Here is a 13,712-nt window from a genome sequence, read left to right on the forward strand (position 1 = left end):
GAATGGCTTTCCCAGATTGGCAGGGACTGTTTTTGGTATTGACTGAGGGACAGTTGTAAAAGACAACCTCTCACCAGACCTCAGGCATACACCAAAGAAAGCCACCTCACCTCTCCCCCGGATCTCACAAAACACAATCCCCCCCGCCCCCAGGGAAGACAGACCGCAATCGGACTCGGGCTTGATTGGATGAACGGCCGCAAACATTCTATGTCATTTTCTTTTAAAGCTTCACTCGTGCTTGTAAAAAACCGAGGTCTCACTGAAAGAATGCCCTGACGTGGTTGCTTCCAAGCTAGCTGGTTTACAAAGTTCCTTTTCGCTTTAACGATGATTTCCAAGAAGGGAAATAATCTATCTGTAATCTGTCAACACAGGCACCTTCTTCTCCGTTAAGCCACGCGGTCACCACCAGGAAGGTTAACGCACCAGGCCGACCCGGAGTTTTCGCCAATTCGTCTCCAAGCCTCCCAAGAGGGAACATAAACAGGCCTTATTCGCAGACACAGGCCCTCACGCAGGGAGACCACCGCTTCACCGCCTCTGCCCCTGCCAAGGGCCCCAGGTCCCACCGAGACTTGAACTCGGATCGCTGGATTCAGAGTCCAGAGTGCTAACCATTACACCATGGAACCAAGCCCGCTGCCCACCTCTTGCCCGTGACAAAAGTTTCTGCTCTACGCACACGTCTCGCTCTGTCGCACGGCCAAGTCCAGAGTGAGCCAAGTTGCACCCAGAGTGCTGCGTGTGGCGGGTCACTTCCGGAGCCGTCCCTGGTGGTCTAGTGGTCAGGATTCGGCGCTCTCACCGCCGCGGCCCGGGTTCGATTCCCGGTCAGGGAAGGTGGATTTGTTGCTCTTCCCCTAGGACCTGTGTGGTGCATTTTCTCTCTCTCCATCTGTGATTAAATCCTTACTTATATACATATGTCCATGAACGTTTCTGGAGCTCATTGTACATCACATCACACGACGGGCCGTGATCTTTTCGGTCACTTTGAAAGTTTTGCTCATGACAATCCTTTTCTATTGCGGCACGATGTTGCCACCGAGGAAGGAAAGTCGTCCGCAGTTGCCTGCAAGCTTGCCTGAAGCGCAGGAAAGGACTTACTCGCGACGTGCCACTTAAAGACTGAAGAAGTGGGGGTCGGCCTCACCGAGAGCCCTGAGGATTAGCTCACGTGGTAGAGCGCTCGCTTAGCATTATAGCGTTATGTTGGGTGTATTTGGATAAGAGCATTTGGGCTCTGAGCTGAAGCACTGATCTAAAGAAAACCTCTCCCCCCCAAAGTTATCAGATTCCCTTAGCTCATCAGCTTGGAAGTGGTTTGCATCAAAGTGACAGTTTTGGGGAGGATGGCACCAAGAAGAGGCCAAATAGTTTGGAATTCTGCTATGAGATGTCTGGAGAAAGGGGCCTGTAGGTGATAAAAACTCTTTGAAGTGGACGAGAGCCGAAATCCCGACATAGAGCTACGAACCCAGGCCAACCGGCATTTCCAAAAGATGGCATGGATTGACATCAGTCATAAATCAAACCCCCTCCAATAGGACACTGGGGGCTGAAACCGAAATCCAATCTCAAAAACTCAAGAACCAATCACCTCTTGATCTGACAGACTATAAGGAACAGCGGACAGTCTTTCTCGCTCTCTCTCACCTGAACCAGTAACTCGCTGCCACAGTTCAACCTGTAGGTCTGTTGCCAGAACCGGAACCAGAAACCAACTAAGTCTTTGCCGGCAACAGAAGAGTTAAACTGGGAGAAGGAGATTGAGCTGTACGAAGAATTGTTTTAAAGGACTTTATTAAATAAAGAACTTTACAGACTGCGCTGCCCGCCTGTGCCCACCTGATCAGTGGAGTTTTACAGCTGGACAATTGACTAAGTCGACTGTATACAAAAATGTCAGTCATTTAAATAGCTATTTGAGTCTTAAGAAACTTGACCCTTGGAACAAACACGGCCCTGCTTTCCTCAAAGACTTTGTCTTCAAATAAGTACGGTGAGAGACCCTGCTTGCCAAGAAGTTTTTGTGCACAACCTTGGAGCCTTCAAACCAGTGGAAAATCTGTTTGGAAACGACTCTACTTTCGCGAAACCCCAACTTCCAGGTGTATCGACTGAGTGGAAGTTCTTGGACAAAGCCGAACCGGACTGCCTTTGTTCCAAACCACACGGACCTCATGCCGTGTGCTGTTATCTGAGCCCGAAGCCACAGAGGCCTCTCTGCGACGAAGTTCAGATAAGTTTAACAGTTTGGAGTTCATGATTCATGACATTTGAGAAATCAATTAGAAATGTTAATCTGTGATTCATAACTCTAGAATGTGTAATATCATTTAGTTTTCTTAAATATAAATGTGTGTTGCATTAAACTGTTTTGTTGATAATTTTAGAAATAAAATCTGTCAACGCCGAGAAATATCTTCTCATTCCTGTTTAACTGTTTAGTCTGAAATTGACACAAGTTAATAGACATTAGATTATTGGTGGCCCTGCCTATCCTTAATCATTGAATAATAATCAGTTAAGGGAAATTGTGGTAACAAGTAATGATAGGATCTTTCTCGGCACCTAAACGTGAATGAGACTGATATATATATAACGAGAAGTTACCTGACATAAATACTAACTTGCGTAGTTATTTAATGTCTGACTAATAATACTAACGAGAGACTCACCTTCGTCTTACTAACCGGTATTGTAGTCAATGTGTTTATAACCTTTTTTGTTTAACGATTTGTGTTATCATATGTGATCCCATGCTCTTTGATTTGGTCACGGAAGTGATTTGTCTTCGATTTGTTGATCTAGATTTGAATTGTAATTAGTTTTTCCCTTTTGTATAATTAGTGTAGTGCTACATTTAGTCTTTGTTTTGAATACATTTGACAATTTATATCTTTGGAATTGGTGTCTGCGTCCAATTATTACAGAAATTGAGTTCTACAAGATTCCAGGATTCGTGATAAGGTGATACTCTAAATTCACTTCTTTAATTGAAATGTATAAGTGTACCTTACGCTACAGCATGCGAGAGGCAGCGGGATCGATGCCCGCATTCTCCAAGGCCTCAGGCGCTCGTGCCCCGGTTTCGGGGGAGAGTCGCTCACTTTTCTTGCCGCAGACACAGGCGCAATGCATTGCCTGTTTGCCGTAAGGTTATCAGACACAACGCGCCGGCGACGGCTGCAGCATTAGCACGCCGGCTGGCCCTTCCGAAGTTCCCCAAAAACGACCGAGATGCCGCTTCGACGTCGTAACCCCAGGAACGACCGCAAAGACACTCCAACCCTCAATCTTCCGATCCGAAGTCAGACCGAAGAGACTGTATGATGTTTTAGATTAAAGATAGTATGCAGACCGAGCAAGATTCCCTTAGCTCATCATCTTGGAAGTGGTTTGCATCAAAGTGACAGTTTTGGGGAGGATGGAACCAAGAAGAGGCCAAATAGTTTGGAATTCTGCTATGAGATGTCTGGAGAAAGGGGCCTGTAGGTGATAAAAACTCTTTGAAGTGGACGAGAGCCGAAATCCCGACATAGAGCTACGAACCCAGGCCAACCGGCATTTCCAAAAGATGGCATGGATTGACATCAGTCATAAATCAAGCCCCCCTCCAATAGGACACTGGGGGCTGAAACCGAAATCCAATCTCAAAAACTCAAGAACCAATCACCTCTTGATCTGACAGACTATAAGGAACAGCGGACAGTCTTTCTCGCTCTCTCTCACCTGAACCAGTAACTCGCTGCCACAGCTCAACCTGTAGCTCTGTTGCCAGAACCGGAACCAGAAACCAACTAAGTCTTTGCCGGCAACAGAAGAGTTAAACTGGGAGAAGGAGATTGAGCCGTACGAAGAATTCTTTTAAAGGACTTTATTAAATAAAGAACTTTACAGACTGCGCTGCCCGCCTGTGCCCACCTGATCAGTGGAGTTTTACAGCTGGACAATTGACTAAGTCGACTGTATACAAAAATGTCAGTCATTTAAATAGCTATTTGAGTCTTAAGAAACTTGACCCTTGGAACAAACACGGCCCTGCTTTCCTCAAAGACTTTGTCTCCAAATAAGTACGGTGAGAGACCCTGCTTGCCAAGAAGATTTTGTGCACAACCTTGGAGCCTTCAAACCAGTGGAAAATCTGTTTGGAAACGACTCTACTTTCGCGAAACCCCAACTTCCAGGTGTATCGACTGAGTGGAAGTTCTTGGACAAAGCCGAACCGGACTGCCTTTGTTCCAAACCACACGGACCTCGTGCCGTGTGCTGTTATCTGAGCCCGAAGCCACAGAGGCCTCTCTGCGACGAAGTTCAGATAAGTTTAACAGTTTGGAGTTCATGATTCATGACATTTGAGAAATCAATTAGAAATGTTAATCTGTGATTCATAACTCTAGAATGTGTAATATCATTTAGTTTTCTTAAATATAAATGTGTGTTGCATTAAACTGTTTTGTTGATAATTTTAGAAATAAAATCTGTCAACGCCGAGAAATATCTTCTCATTCCTGTTTAACTGTTTAGTCTGAAATTGACACAAGTTAATAGACATTAGATTATTGGTGGCCCTGCCTATCCTTAATCATTGAATAATAATCAGTTAAGGGAAATTGTGGTAACAAGTAATGATAGGATCTTTCTCGGCACCTAAACGTGAATGAGACTGATATATATATATAACGAGAAGTTACCTGACATAAATACTAACCTGCGTAGTTATTTAATGTCTGACTAATAATACTAACGAGAGACTCACCTTCGTCTTACTAACCGGTATTGTAGTCAATGTGTTTATAACCTTTTTTGTTTAACGATTTGTGTTATCATATGTGATCCCAAGGTCTTTGATTTGGTCACGGAAGTGATTTGTCATCGATTTGTTGATCTAGAGTTGAATTGTAATTAGTTTTTCCCTTTTGTATAATTAGTGTAGTGCTACATTTAGTCTTTGTTTTGAATACATTTGACAATTTATATCTTTGGAATTGGTGTCTGCGTCCAATTATTACAGAAATTGAGTTCTACAAGATTCCAGGATTCGTGATAAGGTGATACTATGAATTCACTTCTTTAATTGAAATGTATAAGTGTACCTTACGCTACAGCATGCGAGAGGCAGCGGGATCGATGCCCGCATTCTCCAAGGCCTCAGGCGCTCGTGCCCCGGTTTCGGGGGAGAGTCGCTCACTTTTCTTGCCGCAGACACAGGCGCAAGGCATTGCCTGTTTGCCGTAAGGTTATCAGACACAACGCGCCGGCGACGGCTGCAGCATTAGCACGCCGGCTGGCCCTTCCGAAGTTCCCCAAAAACAACCGAGATGCCGCTTCGACGTCGTAACCCCAGGAACGACCGCAAAGGCACTCCAACCCTCAATCTTCCGATCCGAAGTCAGACCGAAGAGACTGTATGATGTTTTAGATTAAAGATAGTATGCAGACCGAGCAAGTTAGATTTATCGAGCTAGCAAACAGCCATTGAGGCACCTGTTCGGGACGTACCCTGTAGAAATTCCTGTCAACGATAAAAGGATCAAACGGTGGAGAAAAAGCCCGCAGGATGTTTGTCAAAACTCTGTTTGTGGACTGAATGGCTTTCCCAGATTGGCAGGGACTGTTTTTGGTATTGACTGAGGGACAGTTGTAAAAGACAACCTCTCACCGGACCTCTGGCATACACCAAAGAAAGCCACCTCACCTCTCCCCCGGATCTCACAAAACACAATCCCCCCCGCCCCCAAGGAAGACAGACCGCAATCGGACTCGGGCTTGCACCTTTTGATTGGATGAACGGCCGCAAACATTCTATGTCATTTTCTTTAAAAGCTTCACTCGTGCTTGTAAGAAACCGAGGTCTCACTGAAAGAATGCCCTGACGTGGTTGCTTCCAAGCTAGCTGGTTTACAAAGTCCCTTCACGCTTTAAGGGAAATAGGGGAATAATCTATCTGTAATCTGTCAACACAGGCACCTTCTTCTCCGTTAAGCCACGCGGTCACCACCAGGAAGGTGAACGCACCAGGCCGACCCGGAGTTTTCGCCAATTCGTCTCCAAGCCTCCCAAGAGGGAACATAAACAGGCCTTATTCGCAGACACAGGCCCTCACGCAGGGAGACCACCGCTTCACTGCTGCTGCCCCTGCCAAGGGCCCCAGGTCCCACCGAGACTTAAACTCGGATCGCTGGATTCAGAGTCCAGAGTGCTAACCATTACACCATGGAACCAAGCCCGCAGCCCTACTCTTGCCCGTGACGAAGGTTTCTTCTCTACGCACACGTCTCGCTCTGTCGCACGGCCAATTCCAGAGTGAGCCAAGTTGTGCCCAGAGTGCTGCGTGTGGCGGGTCACTTCCGGAGCCGTCCCTGGTGGTCTAGTGGTCAGGATTCGGCGCTCTCACCGCCGCGGCCTGGGTTCGATTCCCGGTCAGGGAAAGTGGATGTGTTGCTCTTCCCCTAGGACCTGTATGGTGCATTTTTTCTCTCTCTCTATCTGTGATTAAATCCTTACTTATATACATATGTCCATGAACGTTTCTGGAGCTCATGTAAATCACATCACACGACGGGCCGTGATCTTTTCGGTCACTTTGAAAGTTTTGCTCATGACATTCCTTTTCTATTGTGGCACGATGGCTGCCACCGAGGAAGGAAAGTCGTCCGCAGTTGGCTGCAAGCTTGCCTGAAGCGCAGGAAAGGACTTACTCGCGACGTGCCACTTAAAGACTGAAGAAGTGGGGGTCGGCCTCACCGAGAGCCCTGAGGATTAGCTCACGTGGTAGAGCGCTCGCTTAGCATTGTAGCGTTATGTTTGGTGTATTTGGATAAGAGCATTTGGGCTCTGAGCTGAAGCACTGATCTAAAGAAAACCTCTCCCCCCCAAAGTTATCAGATTCCCTTAGCTCATCAGCTTCGAACTGGTTTGCATCAAAGTGACAGTTTTGGTGAGGATGGCACCAAGAAGAGGCCAAATAGTTTGGAATTCTGCTATGAGATGTCTGGAGAAAGGGGCCTGTAGGTGATAAAAACTCTTTGAAGTGGACGAGAGCCAAAATCCCGACATAGAGCTATGAACCCAGGCCAACCGGCATTTCCAAAAGATGGCATGGATTGACATCAGTCATAAATCAAGCCCCCCTCCAATAGGACACTGGGGGCTGAAACCGAAATCCAATCTCAAAAACTCAAGAACCAATCACCTCTTGATCTGACAGACTATAAGGAACAGCGGACAGTCTTTCTCGCTCTCTCTCACCTGAACCAGTAACTCGCTGCCACAGCTCAACCTGTAGCTCTGTTGCCAGAACCGGAACCAGAAACCAACTAAGTCTTTGCCGGCAACAGAAGAGTTAAACTGGGAGAAGGAGATTGAGCCGTACGAAGAATTCTTTTAAAGGACTTTATTAAATAAAGAACTTTACAGACTGCGCTGCCCGCCTGTGCCCACCTGATCAGTGGAGTTTTACAGCTGGACAAATGACTAAGTCGACTGTATACAAAAGTGTCAGTCATTTAAATAGCTATTTGAGTCTTAAGAAACTTGACCCTTGGAACAAACACGGCCCTGCTTTCCTCAAAGACGTCTTCAAATAAGTACGGTGAGAGACCCTGCTTGCCAAGAAGTTTTTGTGCACAACCTTGGAGCCTTCAAACCAGTGGAAAATCTGTTTGGAAACGACTCTACTTTCGCGAAACCCCAACTTCCAGGTGTATCGACTGAGTGGAAGTTCTTTGACAAAGCCGAACCAGACTGCCTTTGTTCCAAACCACACGGACCTCGTGCCGTGTGCTGTTATCTGAGCCCGAAGCCAGAGAGGCCTCTCTGCGACGAAGTTCAGATAAGTTTAACAGTTAGGAGTTCATGATTCATGACATTTGAGAAATCAATTAGAAATGTTAATCTGTGATTCATAACTCTAGAATGTGTAATATCATTTAGTTTTCTTAAATATAAATGTGTGTTGCATTAAACTGTTTTGTTGATAATTTTAGAAATAAAATCTGTCAACGCCGAGAAATATCTTCTTATTCCTGTTTAACTGTTTAGTCTGAAATTGACACAAGTTAATAGACATTAGATTATTGGTGGCCCTGCCTATCCTTAATCATTGAATAATAATCAGTTAAGGGAAATTGTGGTAACAAGTAATGATAGGATCTTTCTCGGCACCTAAACGTGAATGAGACTGATATATATATAACGAGAAGTTACCTGACATAAATACTAACCTGCGTAGTTATTTAATGTCTGACTAATAATACTAACGAGAGACTCACCTTCGTCTTACTAACCGGTATTGTAGTCAATGTGTTTATAACCTTTTTTGTTTAACGATTTGTGTTATCATATGTGATCCCATGGTCTTTGATTTGGTCACGGAAGTGATTTGTCTTCGATTTGTTGATCTAGAGTTGAATTGTAATTAGTTTTTCCCTTTTGTATAATTAGTGTAGTGCTACATTTAGTTTTTGTTTTGAATACATTTGACAATTTATATCTTTGGAATTGGTGTCTGCGTCCAATTATTACAGAAATTGAGTTCTACAAGATTCCAGGATTCGTGATAAGGTGATACTATAAATTCACTTCTTTAATTGAAATGTATAAGTGTACCTTACGCTACAGCATGCGAGAGGCAGCGGGATCGATGCCCGCATTCTCCAAGGCCTCAGGCGCTCGTGCCCCGGTTTCGGGGGAGAGTCGCTCACTTTTCTTGCCGCAGACACAGGCGCAAGGCATTGCCTGTTTGCCGTAAGGTTATCAGACACAACGCGCCGGCGACGGCTGCAGCATTAGCACGCCGGCTGGCCCTTCCGAAGTTCCCCAAAAACGACCGAGATGCCGCTTCGACGTCGTAACCCCAGGAACGACCGCAAAGGCACTCCAACCCTCAATCTTCCGATCCGAAGTCAGACCGAATAGACTGTATGATGTTTTAGATTAAAGATAGTATGCAGACCGAGCAAGTTAGATTTATCGAGCTAGCAAACAGCAATTGAGGCACCTGTTCGGGACGTACCCTGTAGAAATTCCTGTCAACGATAAAAGGATCAAACGGTGGAGAAAAAGCCCGCAGGATGTTTGTCAAAACTCTGTTTGTGGACTGAATGGCTTTCCCAGATTGGCAGGGACTGTTTTTGGTATTGACTGAGGGACAGTTGTAAAAGACAACCTCTCACCGGACCTCTGGCATACACCAAAGAAAGCCACCTCACCTCTCCCCCGGATCTCACAAAACACAATCCCCCCCGCCCCCAGGGAAGACAGACCGCAATCGGACTCGGGCTTGCACCTTTTGATTGGATGAACAGCCGCAAACATTCTATGTCATTTTCTTTTAAAGCTTCACTCGTGCTTGTAAAAAACCGAGGTCTCACTGAAAGAATGCCCTGACGTGGTTGCTTCCAAGCTAGCTGGTTTACAAAGTTCCTTTTCGCTTTAACGATGATTTCCAAGAAGGGAAATAATCTATCTGTAATCTGTCAACACAGGCACCTTCTTCTCCGTTAAGCCACGCGGTCACCACCAGGAAGGTGAACGCACCAGGCCGACCCGGAGTTTTCGCCAATTCGTCTCCAAGCCTCCCAAGAGGGAACATAAACAGGCCTTATTCGCAGACACAGGCCCTCACGCAGGGAGACCACCGCTTCAACGCCGCTGCCCCTGCCAAAGACCCCAGGTCCCACCGAGACTTGAACTCAGATCGCTGGATTCAGAGTCCAGAGTGCTAACCATTACACCATGGAACCAAGCCCCCTACTCTCCTCTTGCCCGTGACGAAGGTTTCTGCTCTACGCACACGTCTCGCTCTGTCGCACGGCCAAGTCCAGAGTGAGCCAAGTTGCGCCCAGAGTGCTGCGTGTGGCGGGTCACTTCCGGAGCCGTCCCTGGTGGTCTAGTGGTCAGGATTCGGCGCTCTCACCGCCGCAGCCCGGGTTCGATTCCCGGTCAGGGAAAGTGGATCTGTTGCTCTTCCCATAGGATCTGTGTGGTGCATTTTCTCTCTCTCTATCTGTGATTAAATCCTTACTTAAATACATATGTCCATGAACGTTTCTGAAGCTCATGTAAATCACATCACACGACGGGCCGTGATCTTTTCGGTCACTTTGAAAGTTTTGCTCATGACAATCCTTTTCTATTGCGGCACGATGGCTGCCACCGAGGAAGGAAAGTCGTCCGCAGTTGGCTGCAAGCTTGCCTGAAGCGCAGGAAAGGACTTACTCGCGACGTGCCACTTAAAGACTGAAGAAGTGGGGGTCGGCCTCACCGAGAGCCCTGAGGATTAGCTCACGTGGTAGAGCGCTCGCTTAGCATTGTAGCGTTATGTTGGGTGTATTTGGATAAGAGCATTTGGGCTCTGAGCTGAGGCACTGATCTGAAGAAAACCTCAACCCCCCAAAGTTATCAGATTCCCTTAGCTCATCAGCTTGGAACAGGTTTGCATCAAAGTGACAGTTTTGGGGAGGATGGCACCAAGAAGAGGCCAAATGGTTTGGAATTCTGCTATGAGATGTCTGGAGAAAGGGGCCTGTAGGTGATAAAAACTCTTTGAAGTGGACGAGAGCCGAAATCCCGACATAGAGCTACGAACCCAGGCCAACCGGCATTTCCAAAAGATGGCATGGATTGACATCAGTCATAAATCAAGCCCCCCTCCAATAGGACACTGGGGGCTGAAACCGAAATCCAATCTCAAAAACTCAAGAACCAATCACCTCTTGATCTGACAGACTATAAGGAACAGCGGACAGTCTTTCTCGCTCTCTCTCACCTGAACCAGTAACTCGCTGCCACAGCTCAACCTGTAGCTCTGTTGCCAGAACCGGAACCAGAAACCAACTAAGTCTTTGCCGGCAACAGAAGAGTTAAACTGGGAGAAGGAGATTGAGCCGTACGAAGAATTCTTTTAAAGGACTTTATTAAATAAAGAACTTTACAGACTGCGCTGCCCGCCTGTGCCCACCTGATCAGTGGAGTTTTACAGCTGGACAATTGACTAAGTCGACTGTATACGAAAGTGTCAGTCATTTAAATAGCTATTTGAGTCTTAAGAAACTTGACCCTTGGAACAAACACGGCCCTGCTTTCCTCAAAGACTTTGTCTTCAAACAAGTACGGTGAGAGACCCTGCTTGCCAAGAAGATTTTGTGCACAACCTTGGAGCCTTCAAACCAGTGGATAATCTGTTTGGAAACGACTCTACTTTCGCGAAACCCCAACTTCCAGGTGTATCGACAGAGTGGAAGTTCTTGGACAAAGCCGAACCGGACTAACTTTGTTCCAAACCACACGGACCTCGTGCCGTGTGCTGTTATCTGAGCCCGAAGCCAGAGAGGCCTCTCTGTGACGAAGTTCAGATAAGTTTAACAGTTTGGAGTTCATGATTCATGACATTTGAGAAATCAATTAGAAATGTTAATCTGTGATTCATAACTCTAGAATGTGTAATATCATTTAGTTTTCTTAAATATAAATGTGTGTTGCATTAAACTGTTTTGTTGATAATTTTAGAAATAAAATCTGTCAACGCCGAGAAATATCTTCTCATTCCTGTTTAACTGTTTAGTCTGAAATTGACACAAGTTAATAGACATTAGATTATTGGTGGCCCTGCCTATCCTTAATCATTGAATAATAATCAGTTAAGGGAAATTGTGGTAACAAGTAATGATAGGATCTTTCTCGGCACCTAAACGTGAATGAGACTGATATATATATAACGAGAAGTTACCTGACATAAATACTAACCTGCGTAGTTATTTAATGTCTGACTAATAATACTAACGAGAGACTCACCTTCGTCTTACTAACCGGTATTGTAGTCAATGTGTTTATAACCTTTTTTGTTTAACGATTTGTGTTATCATATGTGATCCCATGGTCTTTGATTTGGTCACGGAAGTGATTTGTCTTCGATTTGTTGATCTAGAGTTGAATTGTAATTAGTTTTTCCCTTTTGTATAATTAGTGTAGTGCTACATTTAGTTTTTGTTTTGAATACATTTGACAATTTATATCTTTGGAATTGGTGTCTGCGTCCAATTATTACAGAAATTGAGTTCTACAAGATTCCAGGATTCGTGATAAGGTGATACTATAAATTCACTTCTTTAATTGAAATGTATAAGTGTACCTTACGCTACAGCATGCGAGAGGCAGCGGGATCGATGCCCGCATTCTCCAAGGCCTCAGGCGCTCGTGCCCCGGTTTCGGGGGAGAGTCGCTCACTTTTCTTGCCGCAGACACAGGCGCAAGGCATTGCCTGTTTGCCGTAAGGTTATCAGACACAACGCGCCGGCGACGGCTGCAGCATTAGCACGCCGGCTGGCCCTTCCGAAGTTCCCCAAAAACGACCGAGATGCCGCTTCGACGTCGTAACCCCAGGAACGACCGCAAAGGCACTCCAACCCTCAATCTTCCGATCCGAAGTCAGACCGAATAGACTGTATGATGTTTTAGATTAAAGATAGTATGCAGACCGAGCAAGTTAGATTTATCGAGCTAGCAAACAGCAATTGAGGCACCTGTTCGGGACGTACCCTGTAGAAATTCCTGTCAACGATAAAAGGATCAAACGGTGGAGAAAAAGCCCGCAGGATGTTTGTCAAAACTCTGTTTGTGGACTGAATGGCTTTCCCAGATTGGCAGGGACTGTTTTTGGTATTGACTGAGGGACAGTTGTAAAAGACAACCTCTCACCGGACCTCTGGCATACACCAAAGAAAGCCACCTCACCTCTCCCCCGGATCTCACAAAACACAATCCCCCCCGCCCCCAGGGAAGACAGACCGCAATCGGACTCGGGCTTGCACCTTTTGATTGGATGAACAGCCGCAAACATTCTATGTCATTTTCTTTTAAAGCTTCACTCGTGCTTGTAAAAAACCGAGGTCTCACTGAAAGAATGCCCTGACGTGGTTGCTTCCAAGCTAGCTGGTTTACAAAGTTCCTTTTCGCTTTAACGATGATTTCCAAGAAGGGAAATAATCTATCTGTAATCTGTCAACACAGGCACCTTCTTCTCCGTTAAGCCACGCGGTCACCACCAGGAAGATGAACACATCAGGCCGACCCGGAGTTTTCGCCAATTCGTCTCCAAGCCTCCCAAGAGGGAACATAAACAGGCCTTATTCGCAGACACAGGCCCTCACGCAGGGAGACCACCGGGTCACCACTGCTGCCCCTGCCAAGGGCCCCAGGTCCCACCGAGACTTGAACTCGGATCGCTGGATTCAGAGTCCAGAGTGCTAACCATTACACCTTGGAACCAAGCCCGCTGCCCACCTCTTGCCCGTGACGAAGGTTTCTGCTCTACGCACACGTCTCGCTCTGTCGCACGGCCAAGTCCAGAGTGAGCCAAGTTGCGCCCAGAGTGCTGCGTGTGGCGGGTCACTTCGGGAGCCGTCCCTGGTGGTCTAGTGGTCAGGATTCGGTGCTCTCACCGCTGCGGCCCGGGTTCGATTCCCGGTCAGGGAAGGTGGATCTGTTGCTCTTCCCCTAGGACCTGTGAGTAGATAGTAGGGTTTTTTGGGGCGCGGCCTATTTTGTTATGACGTATGCCCTAAGCTTATTAATATTCCTACGTCATAATTGGGGGGCGTGATTTTAGAGTTATTTCCTTAATTATTCCTACGTCATATTCGTCAGAAAGTGTACACCCCTAAAACCCTGAACAACAAGGCCACCCATAAAGACCCCCCCCCCCC

The 13,712-nt window shown here is 46.3% G+C and overlaps 8 non-coding genes across 8 annotated transcripts; 4 read left to right on the top strand and 4 right to left on the bottom strand.

The window, feature by feature from the left end:
• Positions 1 to 563: 563 nt before the first annotated feature.
• Positions 564 to 635, bottom strand: trnaq-cug (transfer RNA glutamine (anticodon CUG)). The gene has a single exon. It is a non-coding gene; the product is annotated as a tRNA-Gln (tRNA).
• Positions 636 to 770: 135 nt separating this feature from the next.
• Positions 771 to 842, top strand: trnae-cuc (transfer RNA glutamic acid (anticodon CUC)). Its single transcript has one exon. It is a non-coding gene; the product is annotated as a tRNA-Glu (tRNA).
• Positions 843 to 6,158: 5,316 nt separating this feature from the next.
• On the bottom strand, positions 6,159 to 6,230 carry trnaq-cug (transfer RNA glutamine (anticodon CUG)). Its single transcript has one exon. It is a non-coding gene; the product is annotated as a tRNA-Gln (tRNA).
• Positions 6,231 to 6,365: 135 nt separating this feature from the next.
• Positions 6,366 to 6,437, top strand: trnae-cuc (transfer RNA glutamic acid (anticodon CUC)). The gene has a single exon. It is a non-coding gene; the product is annotated as a tRNA-Glu (tRNA).
• A 3,243-nt stretch (positions 6,438 to 9,680) lies between these two features.
• On the bottom strand, positions 9,681 to 9,752 carry trnaq-cug (transfer RNA glutamine (anticodon CUG)). The gene has a single exon. It is a non-coding gene; the product is annotated as a tRNA-Gln (tRNA).
• A 135-nt stretch (positions 9,753 to 9,887) lies between these two features.
• trnae-cuc (transfer RNA glutamic acid (anticodon CUC)) lies at positions 9,888 to 9,959 on the top strand. The gene has a single exon. It is a non-coding gene; the product is annotated as a tRNA-Glu (tRNA).
• A 3,244-nt stretch (positions 9,960 to 13,203) lies between these two features.
• Positions 13,204 to 13,275, bottom strand: trnaq-cug (transfer RNA glutamine (anticodon CUG)). Its single transcript has one exon. It is a non-coding gene; the product is annotated as a tRNA-Gln (tRNA).
• Positions 13,276 to 13,410: 135 nt separating this feature from the next.
• On the top strand, positions 13,411 to 13,482 carry trnae-cuc (transfer RNA glutamic acid (anticodon CUC)). Its single transcript has one exon. It is a non-coding gene; the product is annotated as a tRNA-Glu (tRNA).
• Positions 13,483 to 13,712: the final 230 nt, after the last annotated feature.

This window comes from Amia ocellicauda, chromosome 6, assembly GCF_036373705.1.
Source record: "Amia ocellicauda isolate fAmiCal2 chromosome 6, fAmiCal2.hap1, whole genome shotgun sequence".
Classification (NCBI taxonomy): Eukaryota; Metazoa; Chordata; class Actinopteri; order Amiiformes; family Amiidae; genus Amia; species Amia ocellicauda.